Raw genomic sequence first — 10,831 nt, 5'->3', positions numbered from 1 at the left:
GTCTTGTTCATCCACCACCCTAAACATTCAAGTAAACGGAAGTGAGAGCTGGGAGCTAACTTAAGAGAGACTGCAGCGAATGAAATTAACAACTAGTTTTTTAATGGCTAGGGGTACACACAGCACATATATACAGTTAGAAAAATTGAGCAGCGGGGGGGGGGATTAAGTGGAGATGCTACATCCTCTTCATAGGAGACAATTCATAGGCAGCACTCAAGGTTTTTTTGGTGGCAATTATTCTCGATCTAATTGTGCAAATGAATTCAAAACATCAAATGGATTGCAAATGAATTGATTCTAGGATGCAAATCAAATCATCTAAAGATGGACACACAGAGCATCTCTAAAGACAGACACACAGAGCATGGCAAGGACCAGATGCTACGCAGAGCTACCACCTAGGCAGATGGGATCGAGCGGGGGGCAAAAAGAGAGAGTGGGAGGTGGATGACCGACGACCTAAAAACGCGCCAGGCAGCGGAGCCGGGGCCTGGAGGTCTCCACGATGACGACCACGGCGCTCTACATGAGGAGGGAGGGAAGCCACAACGCATCAGGTAAGGGAATTGAAGAGAAAGGAAGAGCAAATCGGGAGAATATCTTACCTCGACGAGCAGTAGAAGGACGCAGACGGCCGAGCGGAAGCAGACGACGCCATGGAGATGGAGCACCAGGTCCAACCCATGGGGGCGCGGATCTGGAAGCCGACCCCATGGAGGAGACGGAACTCCAGGTCTAGGCCCATGGCGGACCTGTCAACCACAGCCGCCACCGCTGCCATGGGGTTGGAGCTCCAGGTCCAAGCCCTTGCGGATCTGGGAGCCGGCGCCACCGCCTGACCTGCTCGCGCGCACGATCTCCGTCTTCTCTTCCGATGAGGTGAGGGGAGGTGAGGGAGGGGGAGAGGGCGGGAGCACCGGCGGCGAGGTCGGAGGGAGACGCGGCAGCCAGGATCTGGCGCCGGAGGTGGCGGCGGCAAGGGAGGAGTACAGCGCTAGGGTTAGCGCGAGAGAGAGGAGGGCTTGCTGCCGTGGCTGGGGTTCGCGCGAGAGAGAGAGGGGGTTGGGTGGGGTTCACGAGAGAGAGGGGGGTTTGCTACCGTGGGATGGGATGGATGGATGGACGGATGGACGGATGGATGCCAGGTCATCGATCCAAGCCACAAGTGATTCCACCAATCAGAATTAAGCTTAGGTAGTTTTGTTTTTTTCTTTTGTTTCTCTTATAATTTTCACCCTCTATTTCAGGGTAAACATTCAACATATAAACCACTTATAGTTTGCTAAAATGAACAAATAGTGTGCACATGTGTGTATCTTGGGATGACAAACAATGTTGATTTGGGGGTTTTTCACTTTCATTGCACAAAAGAGCCATTTTCCATTTTTCGAGTGCCCAAAATGAGTTTTTTTGTGAAGAATCTACCATATATTTGTTGCAAAATTGGACCAAATCATTTTTATAAAATACTAGGCCATGTTTAATGGACAATTAACACAATGGTTGGGTGTCAAAAGCCTTGATCCACCTCTGGTGAAAAAGACAAATTCCCGCTGATTCAGCTAGAAGCGGGTCAAATTTGAACTGCAGCTGCCTCATAGTTTGCTATTTATTTTTTCCAAAAATCATTTATAGGTACATAAGTACCTATTTAATCAGAGAAACGCCAAAAAAATTCCAAGATTCAACCACTAGCTAGGAACGGTCATTCCCGCCGTTTTGACCGCATTTTGAAACGGGCATAAAAAATTCAAAATAAATCAAAAAATTGGGAAACCTTCGCATTGTGTCATCATATCTGACCAAGTTTTCAGGAAAAATAACAAACTTGTAATACGGCAATTATTTAAAAAAAAAGTGTTCTCAAAAATGAGCTATCATGGGTGAAGATTCATGGTTTTCAAGCCAAATGATCAATCTTATGGCCACATTCATGGCATAGTTTGTTAAAATGATCTCATATTGTGCACAAGGGTGCATATTGGAATGGCAAACAATGTTGCCTAAGGAAGTTTTCATTTTCTTTGGACGAAAAAACCATTTTCCATTTTCCAAGTGCCTGAAAGGAGGTTTTTTTGTGAAGGACCTACAATATATTTGTTGCAAAATTGGACCAAATCATTTTTCTAAAATACTAGGCCATAGTTGATTCACAATTGACCAAATGGTTGGGTGTCAAAACTTTTGATCCACCTCTACTGAAAAAGACAAATTGCCACCGATTCAGTAGGAAGCGGGTCAAATTTGAACTACAGGTGCCTCATAGTTTGCTCTTTATTTTTTCAAAAAATAATTTCTAGGTACATAAGTATCTATTTAATCATAGAAACATCAAAAAAATTCCAAGATTCAACCACTAGCTAGGAACGGTCATTCCCGCCGTTTTGACCGCATTTTGAAACGGGCATAAAAATTCAAAAAAAATCAAAAAATTGGAAAACCTTCACATTGTGTCATTATATGTGACCAAGTTTCCAGGAAAAATAATAAACTTGTAATACGGCAATTATTTTAAAAAAAGTATTCTCAGAAATGAGCTATCATGTGTGAAGATTCATGGCTTTCAAGCCAAATGATCAATCTTATGGCCACATTCATGGCATAGTTTGTTCAAATGATCTCATATTGTGCACAAGGGTGTATATTGGAATAGCAAACAATGTTTCCTAAGGAAGTTTTCATTTTCTTTGGACGAAAAAACCATTTTCCATTTTTTTCGAGTGCCCAAAAGGAGGTTTTTTTGTGAAGAACCTTCCAATAATTGTTGCAAAATTGGACCAAATCAATTTTTTAAAATACTAGGACATATTTAATGCACAATTGACAAAATGGTTGGGGTGTAAAAAGTTTTGATCCACCTCTCGTGAAAAAGACAAATTTCCGCCGATTCAGCTGGAAGCGGGTCAAATTTGAACTGCAGCTGCCTCATCGTTTGCTATTTATTTTTTCCAAAAAACATTCTAGGTACATAAGTATCTATTTAATCATAGAAACACCAAAAAAATTCCAAGATTCAACCACTAGCTAGGAACGGTCATTCCCGCCGTTTTGACCGCATTTTGAAACGGGCATAAAAAATTCAAAAAAATTAAAAAAATTGGGAAACCTTCGCATTGTGTCATTATATGTGGCCAAGTTCCTAGGAAAAATAACAAACTTGTAATATGGCAATTATTTTAAAAAAGTGTTCTCAGAAACGAGCTATCACGTGTGGAGATCAATGGCTTTCAAGCCAAATGATCAATCTTATGGCCACATTCATGGCATAGTTTGTTCAAATGATCTCATATTGTGCACAAGGGTGCATATTGGAATGGCAAACAATGTTGCCTAAGGAAGTTTTCATTTTCTTTGGATGAAAAAACCATTTTCCATTTTTCGAGTGCCCAAAAGGAGTTTTTTTTGTGAAGGACCTCCAAAATAATTGTTGCAAAATTGGACCGAATCATTTTTCTAAAATACTAGGACATATTTAATGCACAATTGACAAAATGGTTGGGTGTAAAAAGTTTTGATCCACCTCTCGTGAAAAAGACAAATTTCCGCCGATTCAGCTGGAAGCGGGTCAAATTTGAACTGCAGCTGCCTCATAGTTTGCTATTTACTTTTTCCAAAAATCATTTATAGTTACATAAGCACCTATTTAATCATAAATACATAATTGGTGGCGATACGTCGAGGTTTGGACGGTGGCCGAGGGCTCCAACTCTGGAGCGCGTAAACTCACGGTGGCCGAGGGCTCCAACTTTGGTAGGTGCTAGGAAGAAAATTACAACATAAGATTCTCACGAGGAGACCGATCGATGCTCAAACATGAATTAGCAGCCAAGTGTTTGATTAGCGGTACAAGAAATGTACATGGCTAATGGGCGTGTGTTTTGGCTGAGTATGATCATTTACTAAGAAGACCGTCTTCACAACGTTTTAGCTCAAAAGGAGGAGCCTAGGTGGTACTTGCTTTGCAAACTACCACACTGGACATAAATACGAATGTTGAAGCTCGGCTCAAAATAATGAATGGATTGAGCTGGCATTTGGTGGAGGATGGTTATTTGGGCATAGGAAAGCACTGTAGAAAATGGATACTATTTGGACATGTCAAAGTGGTACTTCCTTCACAAACTGTTGTTGTGAACAGAATAGGAAAATGAATATTTTTGAATTATTTTTGAACTAGGCAAGGAAGGTTTTTACATATTTGACGAAGATATGACCCAATGAATTTATGAGATTTTTTTGGGAATTTTGGGAATGACAGAAATATAGGTAGCTTCACAACCTAGGGCAAAAACCGCCACATGGACATGACACATAAGCAAAACTGATGAGGTGGCGCCTAGTCATAGCAACCCACCACAATTTACAAGGCTATGACCATCTATATTGGTCGTTAACAACTAGAAATAAGGCAGCGGACTAGCGTTGTTTGCTTTATGACCATTTCCTTTAATGAAATTATGACCTTTCTGACCAAAATGGTCGTTATGGTTTAGGGTTTAGAGCCCCCCAGACAGCTTTTGGCCAATTGGTCTAAAATGGTCATAAATTTATGACCAATTCTTCGAGGGTCACTCACAGAAGGTCATAAGTTGACATATTTCTTGTAGTGAGTTATGCAGATACTAAAAGCAAGGAGATAGTCTATGAGATTAGAGACCGGGCATATCTCCGTGTGTCACCTCTACGAGGACTTAAACGCTTTGGAGTTAAGGGAAAGTTAGCCCCGAGATTTGTAGGACCATACCGATTTTTGGAACGTATGGGAGAGGTTGCCTACAAGTTAGAATTACCCGAAGGATTGTCAGGATTTCATGATGTGTTCCACATTTCCGAGTTGAAGAAGTGTCATGCTGAGATGGTCGATATTCCACTAAGAGATACAATGCCCCTGGAAACAATTCAGTTGGATAGTGATCTGACCTATGAGGAGAAACCTGTCAAGATTCTCGAGTTTGCCACCGGGTTACATGCAGCAAGGTTATCATGTTTTGCAAAGTTCAGTGGAGCCACCATACCGAGGATGAAGCCACCTGGGAACGAGAGGGAGATCTACGGAAAGACCACCCACACCTATTTTCTAGCCAACTCGAATCTCGAGGGCGAGATTCATCTTAAGAGGGGTAGGTTTGTAACATCCCAATTTTCAATTTGGATGCTATACCTAGGTCATCATATGCATATCATATTTTATTTGCATTTTGGTTTGATCCTAGAAATCTTAAGCAACTCAAGGACCCAAGGAGAGAGTTGGAGGTTTCGTTTATTTTCATATTTGAATTTTCTCAAATTTGAAAAAGAGGATCATTTTGGTTTTAATATTTTTCTCTCCGAAATATTTCCAATATTAAAAATAAAAGAGAGGGGATAAAAGGACTTCTCCAAAATAAAAGGAATATTGGAGGAAAAATGTTAAAATCAAATAAATATTTTATTTGGATTTTATTCGAGGTTTTTATTGAATTAGAAAAAATATGCATTTTTTTAAAATTGCATTTTAGGCCAGAAAAATGTTCACTTTATTCCAAATATTTTATTTAGATGGTGAAAATTGTTTTTGGCATTTTTAAAATTTTGTTTATATTTATTTAGGATTTTCTTCGGCGGAATTTATTTTATTTAAAAAAACGCGAACTGACCTAGGAGCCGGCTCGGGCCGGGACTCCCAGGCGCCCCGAGGCCGCCAGCCCCAAGCCGCCGCCAGCCCAAGCCGCGCCTCACGAAACCCTAGCTGCCGTCGCTGGAACCTGACCTGCTGCCGCTGACCCCGCCGCCGGTGACCGATGTTTTTTTCCGGGTTTTCGTCGGTTTTTTGGGTAAACCCTAGATCTACTCCGGTTTTTTTAAAGATTGGTTTTTCTTTGGTTAGATCTATTCTGCGAATGTTCGTTCATTTAGTTCTTATAACGAACGAATTCATTCGTTTGTCTCTGTTAGCGGACGTTCGTCCAATAGATTTTTCTTTTTCTATTTTATTTTCGCCAGGGACCTATCCGCGATTATTTTTATCGTAGATTAGCCCCTGATCTTCAAACTCTCGCAACTTTTTAACCATTCGTCCAAATCCAGTGAAACCAAAGCCAAAATCTTCGTCTCGAACCCCTCTTTCCAGTTAACCAACTTGAACATGATTTTGACAACTTAAAATTTGGTTGCAAGCAGATTTGAATTCGAACTTCTTTTGATCGTAGTTTGAGTTTCGTAACTCTGATTTGAGTGATTTTTTGCAAATCGAAGCTCTTTAGTTGAACTTTCAATTTGGACTTTCTCATCTGAGTTTTACCCTTGCACCTATTTCTTGAGTGCTTATGTATGCTATTGTTTGTTTGCGATAGAGTTTCCGGAGTGCGAGCGTGCTACTACGAGTCTCTAGGGTTTGCAGATCGTCAGCAAGGCAAGTAACACTTTGATCATACCCCTTTATTACCCAGTTTTTATGCATTAGTTTCAACCCTCAAACATTGCATGAGTAGGATTGATAACATGTGGGTATTGGGAAGTAGATGATGAGGTAGAACCTATTGTCCTTTTATATTAAACCCTGGGAGTTACTTCTATGTTATGCTTATACTGCTATGCTATGCTCGTAGACGTGGTTTGGTTTGAGTGATCCATGACAGTTGTGAGTGTTATTATGGACTAATGGTTTATTTAAGGTGGCTACTTTAACACACATCTGGGTGGATTGTTTGTGGGCACATGGGGCAATCCAGTGCTGTCCAAGGAGATCCCGGGGAATCCGTGTGATCATCCTGTGGTCCGCCACCCAGGTTCAAAGCGATCATGTTGTTATTCATGCTAGAAACTTCCATGTGCAGCCACAAGCCATTATGGATGTAGGGGATGTAGGTGGTACGGTTTACCCGTGGAAAGGGCTAATGCTTCTGACAGACTATGTCTCGGTCATCCGTTTCTCAAACATCATGTAGTGCGACAAATCCAACGGAGGAGATCGAGTCTTGTGGGGAAAAGTGCCCAAACCTCTATAGAGTGTATAATTAATCATGGTTAGCCGTCTCCCTAGTTATGGACATCTTGAGTATCTGGTGCTTGAATGATTATGTTGATCTCATCACTGTATTTAATTAACTTGTTAGGTTAATGGTTACTTTAATTGGGATTGAGATGAGGTTTACCATTCTCAATGTTTATCAACTACCATGATAGTTAAATAAAATATATTCCTTTCTTGTAGGGAAAAATGGATTTTTGCAAAAACATAATAACCATAGAGCCTCCATCAGCCAAATATGCATATAGTTGTAGTTGTTACATGTTCATTGCTCTACAGTGTTATTTTGCCAGCGTATTCCATGTGCTGGCCCGTTTTCGAGCTGCAACGTATTATGTTGCAGACTTTTCAGACGAAGAATAAGGTGCGCTAGGTCGTTGTTTTGCACTCAGCTATGCCCTTGGAGTTGATGGACTCGCTTTATCTTCCAAGCCTTTCGTTGTTATCTTATTAGATGGCCTTCAGCCACATTATTATAATAAGTACTTGATACGTCTCCATCGTATCTACTTTTCCAAACACTTTTGCCCTTGTTTTGGACTTTAACTTGTATGATTTGAATGGAGCTAACCCGGACTAACGTTGTTTTCAGCAGAATTGCCATGATGTTGTTTTATGTGCAGAAAACAAATATTCTCAGAATGACCTGAAACTCCACGGAACATCTTAGAAAAAATAATAAAAAATCCTCGCCAAAGATGAAGACCAGGGGGCCCACACCCTTCTCACGAGGGTGGGGGCGCGCCCCCTACCTCGTGGGCCCCCTGGATGCCCTTCGACGCCAACTCCAACTCTATATATTTGCTTTCGGAGAGAAAAAATAGGAGAAGAAATCATCACGTTTTACGATACGGAGCCGCTGCCAAGCCCTAAAACCTCTCGGGAGGGCTGATCTGGAGTCCGTTTGGGGCTCCAGAGAGGGGGATTCGTCGCCGTCGTCATCATCAACCATCCTCCATCACCAATTTCATGATGCTCACCGCCGTGCGTGAGTAATTCCATCGTAGGCTTGCTGTACGGTGATGGGTTGGATGATATTTATCATGTAATCGAGTTAGTTTTGTTAGGGTTTGACCCCTAGTTTCCACTATGTTCTGAGATTGATGTTGCTATGACTTTGCTATGCTTAATGCTTGTCACTAGGGCCCGAGTGCCATGATTTCAGATCTGAACCTATTATGTTTTCATGAATATATGTGAGTTCTTAATCCTATCTTGCAAGTCTATAGTCACCTACTATGTGTTATGATCCGGCAACCCCGAAGTGACAATAATCGGGACCACTCCCGGTGATGACCATAGTTTGAGGAGTTCATGTATTCACTATGTGCTAATGCTTTGTTCCTGTTCTCTATTAAAAGGAGGCCTTAATATCCCTTAATTTCCAATAGGACCCCGCTGCCACGGGAGGGTAGGACAAAAGATGTCATGCAAGTTATTTTCCATAAGCACGTATGACTATATACAGAATACATGCCTACATTACATTGATGAATTGGAGCTAGTTCTGTGTCACCCTATGTTATGACTGTTACATGATGAACCGCATCCGGCATAATTATCCATCACTGATCCAGTGCCTACGAGTTTTCCATATACTGGTTTACGCTTATTTACTTTCCCGCTGCTACTGTTACAATCACTATAAAATACCAAAAACATTACTTTTGCTGTCTTTACTTTTGTTGCCGCTACCACCACTATCATATTACTTTGCTACTAAACACTTTGCTGCAGATACTAAGTTTCCAAGTGTGGTTGAATTGACAACTCGGCTGCTAATACTTGAGAATATTCTTTGGCTCCCCTCATGTCGAATTAATAAATCTGGGTTGAATACTCTACCCTCGAAAGCTGTTGCGATCCCCTATACTTGTGGGTTATGAAGACCAATTTCTAGCGCCGTTGCCAGGGAGCATAGCTCTATTCTTTGAGTGACTTGGGATTTATATCTGTTGGACACTATGAAGAACTTGAGAGATCCAAAAACCAAGATCTATTCCTCAACTACGAGGGGAGGTAAGGAACTGTTATCTATCTCTGCACTTGATTCACCTTCTGTTATGAGTAAGTTTGCGACACCTACACCTGCTTCTGCTATTCGTTCTGATATGTCGCATGTTATTGATGATGCCACTTGTGCTATGCATGATACTTATGATGAAACTGCTTCTATGCTTGATACTACTGTGCCCCTTGGTGAATTTCTTGATGAACAAATTGCTAGGGCTAGAGAAAAAAATTATTGAATCTGAATATGATGATGATAGTGATGATGAAAATATGCCTGTTATTCCGGAGGGTTATCTTTTTAATATGGAATCTTCTGCCGCTATTTTAGCTTGCAAAGATAGATATGAGCTTCACGTAGAGATAAAATGAAACCTGACCCTGCTTTTGCTACTTCACCCATATGTGTTCCTGATAAGGATTATGAATTCTCTGTTGATCCTGATATAATTACTTTGGTTGAATCTGATCCATTTTATGGCTATGAATCTGAAACTGTTGTGGCACATCATACTAAATTAAATGATATAGGCGCCTTGTTTACTAATGATGAGAGATCGCGTTACTTTTATATACTCAAAATATTTCGTTCTCATTAAAGGGTGATGCTAAGATATGGTTTAATTCTCTTGATCCTGGTTGTGTGCGTAGTCCCGAGGATATGATTTATTACTTCTCTGCTAAATATTTCCCTGCTCATAAGAAACAAGCTGCTTTAAAGGAAATATAAAACTTTGTGCAAATTAAAGAACAGAGTCTCCCACAAGCTTGGGGGAGGCTTCTCAAGTTACTTAATGCCTTGCCTGATCATCCTCTTAAGAAAAATGAAGTACTTGATATCTTTTATAATGGACTAACCGATGCTTCCAGAGATTACCTGGATAGTTGTGCTGGTTCTCTTTTCAGGGAAAGAACACCGGATGAAGCTGAAATCTTATTGAATAATATGTTGACAAATGAAAATAATTGGACACCTCCTGAGCCAGCTCCTGCTCCAATTAATGATCCTATTCCTAAACCAACTCCGAAGAAGAGAGGTGTTCTATTTCTCAGTCCCGGAGATATGCAAGAGGCAAAGAAATCTATGAAAGAAAAAGGTATTAAAGCTGAAGATGTTAAGAATTTACCTCCTATTGAAGAAATACATGGTCTTAATTTACCGCCTGTCGAAGAAACATATGATCTTAATCCTTTATTTATTGAAGAACCTCCAGACCCCGATAACCCGACACAGGTAGTAAAGGTAAATTCTCTCTATAGATATGATAAAGCTGAAATCCCTCCTACTAAAATTGCTAGTCAGTGCTTGGATGAGTTTGATAATTTTATGATTAAGCAAGAAGACTTCAATGCTTATTTTGGTAGACAATTAAAACAAGATGCTGATATGATTAAATACTTGGGTGATTATATGGATAATATTAGAGGTGAAATTAAACTTGTTAGCAAACATGCTTCTATGGTTACCACTCAAGTAGAACAAGTACTTAAAGCTCAAAAAGAATTTCTCAATGAGATGAATAGTAAGAAAAATGATTATGTTGTTAAAGTGGCTACTAGAACTGGTAGAATGACCCAGGAACCTTTGTATCCTGAAGGCCACCCTAAGAGAATTGAGCAAGATTCTCAGAGAAATGATATTGATGCACCTAGTTCTTTCCATCCCTCTTATGGCTAATATTAAAGGTGAACTTAAACTTGTTAGCAAACATGCTTCTATGGTTACCACTCAAGTAGAGCAAGTACTTAAGGCTCAAAAAGAAGTGCTTGATGAAATGAATAGTAAGAAAAATGATTATGATGTTAGAG

The sequence above is a fragment of the Triticum urartu genome, chromosome 5A, assembly GCF_056163025.1.
Source record: "Triticum urartu cultivar PI428250 chromosome 5A, HENAU_Tu73, whole genome shotgun sequence".
In the NCBI taxonomy this organism is placed as follows: Eukaryota; Viridiplantae; Streptophyta; class Magnoliopsida; order Poales; family Poaceae; genus Triticum; species Triticum urartu.
This window is presented reverse-complemented; position numbering follows the sequence as displayed.